The sequence below is a fragment of the Pholcus phalangioides genome, unplaced genomic scaffold (assembly GCF_987345545.1).
Source record: "Pholcus phalangioides strain wild (caught in Gottingen) unplaced genomic scaffold, Ppha-v1.0 ptg000024l_1, whole genome shotgun sequence".
In the NCBI taxonomy this organism is placed as follows: Eukaryota; Metazoa; Arthropoda; class Arachnida; order Araneae; family Pholcidae; genus Pholcus; species Pholcus phalangioides.
Genome location: NW_028301616.1, coordinates 13,682,521 through 13,696,777, shown reverse-complemented (window position 1 = coordinate 13,696,777; position 14,257 = coordinate 13,682,521). Strand labels below are relative to the sequence as shown.

General features: G+C 43.3%; 1 protein-coding gene across 2 annotated transcripts in view; it reads left to right on the top strand.

Annotated features, from left to right (window-relative positions):
- Positions 1 to 2,100: 2,100 nt before the first annotated feature.
- LOC149068773 (neuronal acetylcholine receptor subunit alpha-2-like) overlaps positions 2,101 to 14,257 on the top strand; it is a 47,613-nt gene continuing 35,456 nt past the window's right edge. Inside the window, exon 1 of one of the 2 annotated variants that reach the window (XM_089250518.1) lies at positions 2,101 to 2,381. The gene's annotated coding sequence lies outside the window, so the exon portion shown is untranslated. The remainder of the gene's footprint in view (positions 2,382 to 14,257) is intronic. The other variant, XM_089250519.1, reaches the window with a different exon arrangement.

Sequence of the window (14,257 nt, the reverse complement as noted above, 5' to 3'; positions counted from 1 at the left end):
GTGCTACCAATCTCGGTCTTCTATATTTTGAAGTGAAAATTGAATTTTTTTTTTCATTTTCATATTACATACTTACGTTTTTTGTGTTAAAGATCCAAGATAAGTTGAAAATCTTCCTGTTGTCTGCAAGGAGACTTCTTCAAATGGGAGACTGGCTCACATTCGTGCCTCAAAATTGGAAAACCGCAGTTTGTACTGCAAGACCTGCGAAATAAAAGATTTTTTTTTCACTTTATATGGGTCAAATTTTTTTGGTGAGGGGGGGGGGGGGTTGGTATATTTTCAGTTTTTTAAGGCAATAAATGAATTTTTTATAAAACATTTTCTCTTCCTTTGAGTAATCCATGTTAAAAGCAAAAAATTATTGCGGTAATATCAATTTGGATGTACTGTATATTGTTTTAATTTTTAATTTTATAAATGAAACCTTTGCAGACTCTTCAATATCTTGAAGCTCTTCTGGAAATTGATATCTTTGAATTATATCATTTTAAATACCTTGAGATATCAAAAATTTGAATTATGGAAGTTGAATTGTACATCTATTTTGCATTGTGAATACCCAGAGAAATTTTTACAGAGGATTACTACAATGAATATTACCGCGGAAGGAATGGAAGCATTTTTAGAATAGTCTTTTTAATGTGTGGTCCAATGTAATGTTACTAGCATTTTGTTCACATGAAATTATCTTTATCTGATTACTAGAGCTAGGATTTTTATGACCTAAAAACTTATGGAAAATGCTCACGCAGTAAGAAATATAAAATGATTATATTTTCATAATGACTGAAAATGATGGAAAAATTCTCTATTTCATAAGAATTGGGAAATATAGTATGCAAAATCATAAAAAAAAACATGCAAAGTCATGGAAATCCTAGCCGTAGTGCAAATTTGAATGCATAGTTTTTCAAGTTATATATTTATAGGGAAAAAATTCCTGGCCTCACATATTACTCTTCTGCAAGAATAACTTAAATAACTATCATTGTCCAATTACTATTATATTTTAAAAATCGTCAGTTCATTTTGGGACACACTGTATGTTTCATGTCCATGTGTTTTCAGAATAAAATGTGACAGTCAAGTTCACGGGGTCTTCGGCACTGCCGTTCATATGTTATTTTCAATAAATGTTTTTTTTTATGTTTTAACCAGTACAGGGGGGGCAATCCCGAGATATCTCGTCAAACTTGATCTGCTTTATTTCGGCCACCCCGAAATATCTCGGGTTCCTAACAAGCTTTTAGTTCCAATGTGGCAGTTATAATGTGGATTAGAAAAATTTTAAAAACCGCTTAAAGAGTTTAATTTGAGTCTCTCTTACGGATTCCCCCACCCCAGCCGCATTTTTATGAATCATTCCCCCTTCCTTGATGTGTTTTTTTACTACTGAATTTTTTCTAATTATCTGTCCCCCCCCCCCCTAATTTTTTTCATCTCTTCACCGTTCTCTGAAAATTTCGCCCATTTTTGAATTGTAGCCCTATTTCTTGCGTTTTTCGTGAATTTCTGATGCATTCATTGCGTTTTTCGTGAATTTCTGCGCTTTTTAAAATTTTTTCCCACTTCTGAATTTCTGCCCTTTTTTCAATTTCTGTCCATTTCTGAATTTTAGCTCTAGTGCTTGCGTTCTTCTGAATTTTTTGCCCCGATTCCTTCAATTTTTCCGATTTTATGCCCATTTCTAAATTTTGGCCGTATTCCTTGAGTTTTGAATTTTTTTGCTCTTTTTTCTAGATTTTTGCCTCTATTTCTTGCCGTTTTCTTTTTGTTTTTCAATTTCTACTTTCATGATTATTCCTAAATTTTTCCCAACTGCCCTTTTCTTGATTCCTGCCCCCCCCCTTTTCTTCTGGAGTCCCCGTCTACATTACCCTCTACCCTTTTGATGATTGGTCAATTCAGTCCAAGGCATATTGGACGCTCGCATAAGGTGCTAAAAGAAGAGATTGTCCCGTTCTGCGAGGAAACATCAGTTGACAATCGATCGTCGTAGTTGTAGTATAGTAGTAATGCATAGTGGTGATGGTGGTGCCATCAGCCGGGAGAGCGACGAAACATCTAGCATCCCGTGCGCGCGCACGCACGCACGGGGATTCCTCGAGAAGAATAATAAAGAGATGGGATGCCGAGGAGCAGCAGATGTGCCATCGCTGGCAGAGGAGTCGATGCCCAAGTTTGTGTAACGAGTCCTGTGAGGCAAAACACGCACAAAAAACAACAAAAATAAATAGGTGAGATATTTTTGGACGTAGTGTTCGTACTCTTCTCGATCGCGGCGGCGATGGTCCTTCGGAATTCGATTGACAACTATGGGTGACGATGTCGGAGGATTGCGTGTTGTACTCGACGAATCAATCCACGGTATATTGCTGGTGAGTGTTTTAAATGGTACATTATTTATTTGTTTGTTATCTAGCTTACAATTTACTCGAGGGGACGTAATAGTGTTACCAATACCAGCACTTATCTAAAACGGGTTCTTAACCTTTTCCAGCCGCGACCCGAAAATTAACAAGATTAGTTCCGCGACCCATGGGGACTGTTTGTCTTCCGAAATCAGTGAAACAAGTGGTGCATTTTCAACAGCATTGTAAGTGAATTTGTAAGACTCATCTAGGAAGAAGTCCCTGAGAACCAAATTTGGGTCGTGACCCGTAGCTCAAGAAACCCTAGCTGTAAGTGGATTTGTACGACCCGTCTCGGAAGCCCTTGCGAATCAAGTCTGGGCCGTAACCCATAGCTCAATAGTCCCTGGCTGTAAATGAAACTGAATGACCCATTTCGTAAGCCCCGGCGACCCAAGTTTGGGTCGCACCGCTGATCTAAAATGTAAGAAATACCATTGTGTAATTTTGCATGTTTAAAAACAGATTTTGACATTATTTGCCGTAAAGTCCTTGATCTAACGTAGGGCTGACTGGACCCCAGTCCGGAACGATTCTTTTTTCTCTAAATTAAGCGCCTGTAAAAAGCCTGATGTGGGGCTTCCACCGGAAATCCCAGCCTAGGAACCATGAACCAGGGCCGCCTTAAGAGCATCATGAGCCTCCGGGCCAAGTGATGTTATTGAGGCCCTACCTGAAAAATTTTCGAAAATTTCACCCACTTCTCATGTTTGTGAGGCCCCTCTCCTCTTGAGGCCCCCGGGCCGTGCCCAGTGATAGTGCTCCTCTCCAGAAAGGAAAAACATGCAAGTGTGACTCCAGGCACTTAATTGGTTCTACAGCGCCGACAGCCAACCTTTATCTACCCAGGGCTGCAACTAGAGACTCTCTCTCAGCCGAGCAAGCATTAATTACTTCTACGTTTGATCGTTTTTGTCGCACCACGGTCATTTTCTGCACACGAGGGCTAATTAGACCGGGACCTACAATTTATTGCCGATTCCGAACGGCAGGCTTGTTTTTTTATACTCGTCGAGGGGTTGGTGCGCTAACCCCTCGATGGGGGACTCCCTGCCGCAGCAATTTTTTCCTACTGTCAGGTCACCGTTTTTGTTGTACCCCTGTGTCTGGAAATTTTTCTGACAAGGACGAACCGGGTATCGAACTCGCGACACCTCTAAACATCCTTTGGTCAGTGCCATCTTAACGCATGGGTCCACCCGGGCACGACCCGGGGGCCTCAAGAGAAGAGGGGCCTCACAAAAATGAGAACCGGTTGAAATTTTCGAAAATTGACCAGCCAGAGCCTCAGAAAAATCACTTGGCCCGGGGGGCCCATGATGCTCTTAGGACGGCCCTGACTTTGGTACTTTAGGCGAGCATCTTATCGACCTGGGGTACCGCGCCCTAATTACACCTAAATCGTGTAATTTTGAACAATTAAAACAAAGAAAAAACATTAGTGTTTTAGTGTCGCGTCTGGTCTAGCGCCCGGGGCACTAGATCCACCTGCATCCTTCTCTAGCCTTGGGGGGGGGGGGTGAGGAAGGGTTTCTGTGAAACCCCTAGGTAAGAGTGTTTAATGTATGAAGTATGAATTTTAGAGGTCTTGGATCGAATTTTTAGCTATTTGCTTTTTAAAACGTTTAAGTCAAAATGTACTCAATGTATTTTTGTTCCGTTTTGCGGACCCTAAAATTTCACGACCCGGTGTGGCCGCACTTTTTGCAGCACCTGCCGAAGTCCTGCCCTGGCGTTAGTACTCGCGCCTAGCAAGTGTTCCTAGTGGGCAAGCATCCCCTGTGTGCTTGAGAGAGTGATAAAACAAGCATCCCCTATGTGCATTTTTTAGGGAGTAGGTAAGTTTTCTACCCTTTTCAAGGCATACACAAGACCTCGACGTATTTCTAGGGAGCTGCGTAACTAGTGACTCGTACGCGTTTCTAGAGGGTACTTGAAGCACATGAGAAGTTTGTATCCGCTCAGCTATAACACTAATGAATGAAGGTGCTAATGAACGCACATGCAGGTAGGGACCCCATGGCCAGAGATTTTGTTAAGTCTGGCACGCCCCAGGTTCGGTCCCCTATAGCCATTATTTTAATTTATATAAACGATCTCCTCCCAAATTCCACCAAGTGCCATATCAAATTTCTTGTTCACGATTGCGTCATCTACCCAACTGTGCACAGTGAATCCGACCAAGCATCTCATAACGTCAACATTATATCGGAATGGTGTTCGTTCAGGCAATTCCCATAAACTCCTCAAAAACAGTTTTTATGAAACTTAGACTCAAGGGCGCGGTAGTCCGGTCGATAAGATGCTCGCCTAAAGGATGTTTAGTGGTGTCGCGAGTTCGATACCCGGTTCGTCCTTGTGAGAAAACTTTCCTGACACAGGGGTACAACATGAATGAACGCCAGAACTTTGCCACTGGACTTATCCCGTTGCCGAGATCTCTTCCAGCCCAGCTTCGTGGCAGAGTCTGACAGGGGTACAACAGAAAACGGCAACTTGACCGCAGCAAAAAATTGTTACCGCAGGAAGTCCCCCATCGAGGGGTTATAAAAAAACAAACTGTGGTCCGGAATCGGCAATAAATTGTAGGTTCTGGTTTAATTAGCCCTCGTGTGCGGAAAATGACCGTGGTGCGACAAAAATGATCAATGACAGACTCAAAAGACTTACCCCCCCCCCCTTGATTCTTCTTACTCTATCAACAACTGACTGTATAATCACCGATGTTTCTCATATAAATATCTGGGTGTAATTATTTCTGCAGACTGTCATGTCGATTACGTCTTTCATTAAGTGCCTCCAAAGACTTTTTTCCTTCGTCGAAACCTTAAAAACTCCATTTGATCATTTTTGTCGCAACACGGTCATTTTCTGCACACGAGGGCTAATTTAGACCGGGACCTACAATTTATTGCCGATTCCGAACACGGCAGCCGTATTTATTATACCCACCGTGGTTGGTGCGATAACCCCTCAGTGTGGGTAGCAATCTTTTTTCAGTGGTCATGTCGTTTCTGTTGAACCCCTGTGTTAGGAAAGTTTCTGGCAAGGACGAACCGGGTATCGAACTCGCGACACCACTAAACATCCTTTGGTACTTAGGCGAGTATCTTATCAACCTGGACTACCGCGCCCCTCACTGAAAATGCCCCATATAATTGTTTGCATGCATTTTGATTTTCAGTGAGAAGAAATTTTTTTATTAGTGATAAAAAATTTTCTTAAAAACTCCAGGGCGCGCGTAGCCCAGGTCGATAAGACACTCGCCTAAAGTACCAAAGGATATGTAGAGGTGTCGCGGGGGTACATCAGAAACTGCGACATAACCACAGAAAAAAATTGCTACGTCAGTGAGTCCCACACCGAAGGGTTATCACGCAAACCTCTCGGTGAGTATAAAATATTCTGCCGTTTGGACTGGGCAATAAATTGTAGATCCCGGTCTAATTAGCCCTCGCTTGCCGAAAAAGACCGTAGCGCGACAAAATGATGAAGTGATCTTAAACTCCACCCGTCACCTCAGACACATCGCTGCTTTCAGACCTATATCCTTCCAGTACTCTCATATGCCTGTGAAATCTCGAATCCCCAAACGCTCTCCAATATAAACGAATGAAAATCCATTCAAAATAAATCCTCCCGGCTTCAGTTTAAACTGCTGGTCTTCCTGCGTTTCTGAACTCGAGCGCCAACTCAATCACGGCCGTTTTCATCTCTCGATTAACCTTTGTTTTCAAAATCCTCCACATCCTTTTTCATATCGACACCTCCAATATCCTAGTCCAACCTTCACATTTTTCCAATAGAATTGACAATTCCCAAAAATTGAAACCAATCTTTGCATCCGCAGACTTTCAAATTTAGTTTCTTTCCTCGTCCATCAAACATTACCGATTGTACAAAACTGTTTCCGATTTTATTTGTAACATCAACCGTTTTCTCTGTTATAGTTTTCCCTTGCATAGGCCTCGGCCAAGCGGTATTGAATAAACAAATAAATTTGACCGCTTGTCGTTTAAATTTACAGAATACAAAATCCTAAGTTGACTCTAAGCAGAGAAGAGATGTGGATTTATTGAGGCTTATACAAATGTTGCCGCCCTTCTCCCATTACACTAATTTTCTTAGCCACTCATTCCACAAATTTACCTCCCTCTGGACTTGCCGCACTGGCCTATAGCCCGCTAAGCCCCCCCCCCCCGTAAATACGCCACTTCTAATGCCGTGTACTGGAGTGAAGAGAGATCGAGGGTCTTACCTTTTCCATTCAGACTGTAAAGAAAATAGGATGCAACAACGTTCATTGCTGATTCCTATAGCTAAATCACCTCTGGCGAAAAAGCAACGCTCTCGAAAGAAAGAGAAACCTTTCGCCCTGATCCAGACAAAGTAATAAAACTGACCAGAAACTGTATGAAAAATTCATTATAAGCAAGAGAAGAGCTGATAGTGTTTTTTTTTAGTGGTTCTGGTTTAGTTGGAAGAAATTATTGTGGTGGTGGTTCTTTTGTTAGCTGCATCATCTGTTGTGGAAATTTATAAAAGTGACGTTATCAAAGGTGTGCGCGAGTGTCTTCCTTTCTCAGTTTTCGAATCTAACGAATGGTTAATCCACGGGAGCCGTAGACTAACAATGAATTGGGCAAGAAAGCCACTGCTGTAAACAGAGCAATGCCTTTTCCCACACCGCACTGAACAATCAATAAAAGTGGGGCTCGTCTTGACCCGGGGGCCACTTCAAGATGTTGGGGGAAGAGCTGATATAAAATGCTCACAAGGATTCAGGTAACACTAGTTGAACTTGTGATAAGGAAAGAAATCGAATATGGCGGTGTCACCGACGACCCCGCGAATCAATCGTTCATTCAAGTCAAGCGTGCGCTAATTAAAGAAATGCGTGAACAATGCGCCTTGTCGGAGGAGAGCGCCCCCCCCCCCTCGTTCGTGGAAGGGATGTGGCAGCTTTAAACGTTGGTGATTGATGAGCCGAAAGTCATTAATTAATCAGGGCAGAAGAACACCGAGCCAAGATGTCTGAAAGCCTCAATTTTCGCAGATTACGGGATTAAGGACATGTTTCATCATGTTCCTCTCGAAGTATTCGGGTGTTTATTTTGTACTAGATGGCATTGGCTATACATTGGCTGCATTTTCATCTTCAGAGCTTTTTTTTTCACGAAGAGTATCTATGTGTACAGTTTATTTTATAAATATCCCAAAAAATTGCCGGAGAGGTAGGGATCTGGTGATCTTGGACAGGGCCGCAACTAGGGGGGAAGCAGGCGGGTCTCGTGCCCCGGACCCGACGGGGCGCAAATTTTATTCTGAAACCTCTCCCTCAACATTACAAGGGGGAGTCAAAATGCGCTCTTGCCCCGGGTGACCAAGCATCTAGTTGCGGCCCTGATCTTGGATCCGGGGTGGTCGCCTCTCCTAAGAGCCAAACAATATTGGAGAACTTTTTGTCCAGCGAAATCCGGGACGATCCAATTCATCTACATTATAAGTCGCTTAAGTTCTCATACATCGCCGTGGATCTGCCTACTGTTGTAGAAAGAATGTGGCGGTCGAAGACAAACACTTCCTTCTACAATTTTAAGATATAATTGAACATTTATTAATTAACCTACCGAAACATACAAAGAACCTACAAGAACGAGCGGACCGCGTGACTGTCTGGTTTGATCCGCCAAACGCCAGTCCAGTTCCTAAATCGCGCAAGCGCCATCCAGTGGTGGATGCTGTCGCCACAGCAACCCTCCCCTAAGTGCCACATCGTTGAGTAATTCAGTCTATCCGGAGCTCAGACTGTTCTGCCGGAACGGGTACGTTGAGTCGGAGTAGTAGTCGGTGCAAACGTCACGTGTCGGTTGGCTGGAATAATTGTCGTCATCTGCTGTTGCTGATGGAGCTTCGATGTCTGGCCCGTCCAGGTACTGGTCGTTGAGGAGATAGGCGGTTTGATCGGTTGATCGAGAAGACGGATTTCCTGTTCTTGACACAAACACGGACACACGAATTGTAGAAGGAAGCGTTTGTCTTTAACCGCCACGTTCCTTCTACACTACATCCGCAGTTGAAGATGTCTGCCTTCGCTAAGGAACGTATCCGGGAGGGGGGGGGGGCTGATGGAAACGAGTGTCCCGTCAAGAGCCGAAAAATATTGGCGAAGTTATCCGTCCCGTATTTTACGGGATCATCAAACCTCCTGGATCCGCGCCTTTGCAAATCCAACTCCCGGCGATATCTTCATGGTTGTCTGCAGGGCAACCACGCCACAAGCAGGCACGAGATTCCTGGAATTTGATTTATTGCCACAGTATCAAAAAAATACAGAAGACCAATTCATCCCCTTGGTATGAGACACCTATTCCTATTGGATGCAGAAACTATTCGATAAGAAAGTATCGAGTCTGAAAATATCCGAGTCCGCTCGTTTCGCAGCTGAATATGTCTGCGTCCAATCCATTCGAAGCTGAGGATGTCTACCCCGGCTTCACTGGCAGCTTAAGATGCCTGCCTCGGCTTCATTAGCAACTGAAGATGTCTGCCTTCGCTACATTCAAAGCTGAAAATATCTGCGACCGCTTGTTTCGCAGCTGGATTTATCTGCTTCGGCTCATTCGAATCTGAAGTTACCTGTGCCTCCGCTTCATTCGCAGATATTTGTCTCGACTTCATTGGCGGCTGAAACTGCCGGCCTCTGCTCTGTTCGCAGCTGAAGATGCCTGCCCTTGCTTAGGCACGGATCCAGAGGTGGGGGAGACAAGAAATATGCGCTCAGTGTAAACAATACAAACAGGTTTTTTTTTTTCCAAAGAAAAAAGTATTTCTCTTCCTATAGAAATCCGTACACGTCATGGCAGGTGTTTTTGTATCATAGTGAGAGAAATAAAAGCGATGGGTGGAGTGAGTTTTCTTGTTTGGGAGGGGGGGGGGGCTGATATCAGCTCGCAATCGGGAAAAAAAATTTCTTGAAAATAGATGGCAATTTGTTAAGGTTTCGTAATTTCAAACGTGGCAGTTATAATGCAGATCAGCAAAATTTTAAAAACCGCTTAAAGGGTTAATATCGTATTCGATTCGAATTTCCCGTCGTCAGGTGCTCACGAGCGCAGTTCCTTTTACTTAAAAAGGCACTCTATATTCGCTTACTATTGTTGAGATCAAATCTCTCTCTCGCGTCGTTTATCGAACACTTCACGGGTTATTATTAATATTTGTAAGGCTCGCGGCAAGGAGGCGCGTGAGTGTGTGGGGGGGGGGGGGGAGAGGGATGTTGTAAATCCGTGGGAAAATTCTTGAATAAATTACGGAAATCGAGGAATTTCGAGCAAAATTAGGCATTCATAAAATGCGCGTTCTCATCAAAGAGGAGCGTCAAGAGGAGTCAAGCGAAGTTGACTCGGTTCTAGTTGGTGGATTTGTGTAAAAGGCTACCGAAATGGGATTGGGCATCAAATTTGAAGAAATCCCGTTTGCTCGCGAGCACCCACGAATGAGATCAATAGCTGTGTCTGATTTCGTAGTCACGAATTATTTCCTCAAAAATACAGTCAGTTATGATGATGATGTTCTCAAACGCCCTTATAATCAAACCTGGTACAACGCTAACTAAGGGAGCGTAAGACCTCATAAAAACTCACCCTCGTACCACACATTAACATCGTACCACACTTAAACCACATATGTACCTCGTCCATATTCCTCTGCGGAACTTCTAACGAACTGGTACATGTTGGAATGTCCGTGTTGTGAACCTAATGTTAAACTTGTTTCTGTGTAAAGCTTGTTCCAGTGCTGCCATTTACCACATTTTTTTTCGAACTGTGAGTGAAGTGTAATGTTTGATGATTTTACCGTTGTAGGCCTGTTGCTCTCTGCTGCGAGACCAGACCACTTTTGGTACCAGGTATATTCCAAAATGGGTACCGCATATACAGTCTGCCAGCAACTTACTTTATTGCGATATCTCCTTGAGGGGAAGTTTATGACGCGGACAGGACAGGGTTGCATCGGTTGGCACTTGAAATGCGTGTCTGGAAAATTCACCGACAACAACTCAGCAAAAGGAAAATTCATTTGCTGTGGGAAAATTCACCGACAACGGTTCGACATGAGTGAATGCACAAGTGAATGAATGGTCGAGTGAGTGAGCGAACGAATGAGCTCGCTCACTCATTAGGTAGCCCATTCTATCGCTCACTTGCTCATTAGGTCACTCACTCACAATGTCACTCAATCACTCTCTCAGCAGGTCGCTCACTCACTTAATGACTCGGTCTTTCATTTACTTCCTAGGTCACTCACTTACTTCCTAGAGCACTCATTTACTCACTTGGTCGCTCACTTTGCGATTCACTCACTTAGTTCACACATTTTATCACTCACTCACTTGGTCGCTCATTCTATCATCAACTCACAAGGTTACTCACTCTGCTACAAACTCAATCACCTGGTCGCTCGCTCACTCACTAACTAGGTCACTCACTCTGCTACAAACTCAATCACCTGGTCGCTCGTTCACTCACTAACTAGGTCACTCACTCTGTTACTCCCTAAGTCGCTCATTTTATCGCTAACTCACTAGGTCGTTATCTCTAGGTCACTCGCTCACTAACTACTGTATCACTTACAAATTCCTCGGTCATTCTTCGCTAACTCACAGACTCCCGTCGGTGAATTTTCTCAGCGGTGAATTGTTGGTCGGTGAATTTTTCTAGCGATGAATTGCATGGCGGCAAACTTTCCGTAAACATTGGAAATGCTGAGTGGGATCATAAATTTGGGCATAGTCTGCGTAAAAAATAGCATCGTCAAACACGGATAGCAATCAAAACAACAAAAATCAAATCTCGCAAACCCAAAACAGCCTCCGTCGGGACCGAAACGGGACATATGGATAAAACAGATGCACGCGATAATGCCAATTTTGAATTTCGAAAGGCCGGATTTTTTGACGCTTGCTGATAAGGGGTCATTCAAGTATTACGTCAGCATCGAGGGGGGGGGGGGTTTCGGATTTGCTGACTTTTGATGACAAGGGGGGAGGGGGGGGGGTTGGAACGTTTTTGCTTACGTTATCAACTACCCTTTTTGAACATATGAATTATTCTAAGCTGCTGACGAAATTTTGCTGACAAGGGGGGAGGGGGGTCAGTGTTTAGCTGACTTTTGCTGACGGGGGGGGGGGTCAAAAATGGCTTAAAATATGCTTACGTAATACTTGAATGCCCCTAACAGGCGAAGATAGACTTGGAAGTCTAGGGGGGCACGGTCATTATTGCTGGGGGGGGCAAGATGATGATGATAGGAATGCATATATACATTAGATCAGTCGACTCCATCTTTGACGCTGCCCCCCCCCCCGTATCTCCGTCCATGTCGCTGATTCGCGAATTTGGTGTTTTCCGCCCCAAAAATGAAATATTTTTTTATGATTTGACGAAATGGCGACAATTTAGGCCCCTTTCACACGGAACGGATGCAAACGCGGGTCCGGAAGTTTTAACAATTGGAATATACTGAGCCTTTCGGACGAGCCGAAATTCGCCCGCATCTTTGAAATGTTCATGCGGGTCCGGACGTCGTCGTCCGCATGTGTCAAAACCTAAGTGCGGGTTCCGCATCCGCACTTACAAGTTTTGACAATTAGGTTATTCGGAGCTATTCACACGATGCGGAGCGAATTCGTCCGCATCTTTGGCTACTTTTTAAAGATGATTTTGCACGGAATTTTTTTTAATTATTTGCTATAAATACCCTTAAAAATACCATATGAAGGTCCCTGTTCATCAATATGAAGCACCCACATACGTCTATCCCTCCGTTTCCTTCTGAGATAAAGGAGATATAGCAACTTTAACTGCCTTTTTTTGTCCATACTTTACAATTTTATACAATAAAACCTGCCAACAACGGCCACCGACGGGACCAAAATTATAAGCCGTTCTGTAATTAATTCATTACGAATACAATTCAATATTTTTAATTTTTAATCTTTTAAGTTTTTTAAACTTAAAAAAAAGAAATACTTTTATTACAACGTTATACTTACTTACAACGTTATCCACGTACGGCGTTCACTCAGGGCTGGATTAAGACGTTTGAAGGCCCGAAGCACTTGAATATTTTTGGTGACTACTTGTGAGGATCGGAATGAAAGCATCTTTATACCCATATTCTATGGGGCTCTAGATTAAACCACCAATGAATGGCTCTAGGCTGCCTATGGGCACTCTCTGAATCAGGGGTGAAGGAGAAAAATAATTACAAAAATTGCGACAAAAATAGTTTTTATACACGAATTTCAAAATAAAGAAGCGGGCGTTTCGCTCGCATCTTTAGTGCTCGTGTGAAAGGGTATGCGGACTCGCATCCGCTCCGTGTGAAAGGGCCCTTACACAACGCCTATGAACCAGAATAATTTATTCCCCTAAAAATGTAGAGATTTTTCACAATCCCGAACGAAATTCGGGAGATGAAAGAATTTTTCAGGAGTCCGGGAGATGGACTAGAAATTCTCAAGCCTCCAGACTTGGCATCCATGTGTTATAAATGCTTTTTTTTTTCCATCTTCTGCATGCTTATTTTAATTTTTATTGCAAAATATCTGTAGTACACGTACCATGTACGGACAAAAATTATTAATTGATTTAACGGAGAGAAGAAAGGTTATAAATTTTTCCATACTTATCAGACTTTCGAACTCTGTTTTGGAATTATGCGTAAATCGTCGGTAAAAGTGATATAAACGTTGTGAAATTCAATCAAACTTTCTTTATCGAGAAGACTTCTGAATTGATTCTGGGAGTGCTCCGAAGCGTGATACAAGATATAGTCCTCCAAGTTCCGAGTCGAGACGGCTACGGTTCGTCACGTCACGTCGGATGATTCTATTCTATTCTAGAAGGACAAGCCAATCGTGAAAGCTCAGTCGCCGGCGAGCTATTCTCGAATCGCAATCGTTTCGCCTCAAAGAATTGGATAAAATCATCCGACGTGACGTGACACGGCGTATCCAAGTTTCATTTCGTGGCGGAGTCTATACTGCTCGAGCACCCTCGGCTCCGACGCCGCTATAGTTTAAACCAGCGGTTCTCAACCTTTTTTAACTCGCGGAGCCCTTTTCAGTATATAATTTCTATGGCGGAGCCATGTTTGACTCAAGGAGCCCTTTTTTCTACATAATTTTTATGGCAGAACCTTGTAGGCCTCTCTTATTTACTTATCTATCAAATTTATTGATATATTTTATTTTCCTCGAGTCGCCGCGGAGCCCCTGGTAGTTGCACACGGAACCCTCGGGGCTCCGCGGAGCATCGGTTGAGAACCGCTGGTTTAAACACGCGCTCTTGTCTTTTTTGTTGGATTATTTTCCAGATAGTGTTATTAGTGGCATTCGTGGAAGTTCGTGACGAAATCGACGAGGAATTTATTGCACCAACTCTCGAGGAATATTCGAGCGTCGCATTTGTCGGGTGTGTGTGTGCGAAATCTTCTCACTCCCCAAACTCGTCAGGAATGTCACGTATGTATCTCTTCCGCGATCGTTGGACGCGATTATATAAAAATATATGAGAGAGGGAGAAAGATGTCTAAAGGTGATTATGTTCTGGCTCGAGGAAGTAATTAAGAGCATTGACTGGCAGCATCGAACCGTTTTGGGTTCTGCTAAAGTCATTCCTAGTTGATGTGTGTGTCTACCTGCTTCGCGATTCCTTAGAAGATAACACATCCAACACACACATAAGATTATTTCGCCGCCTTTTTATTTTTAGTTGCGGTTGTTTATTTTTAGGTTTTGTGCGCCCCGTTTACATCCTCTCCCTCCTTTGAGCCCG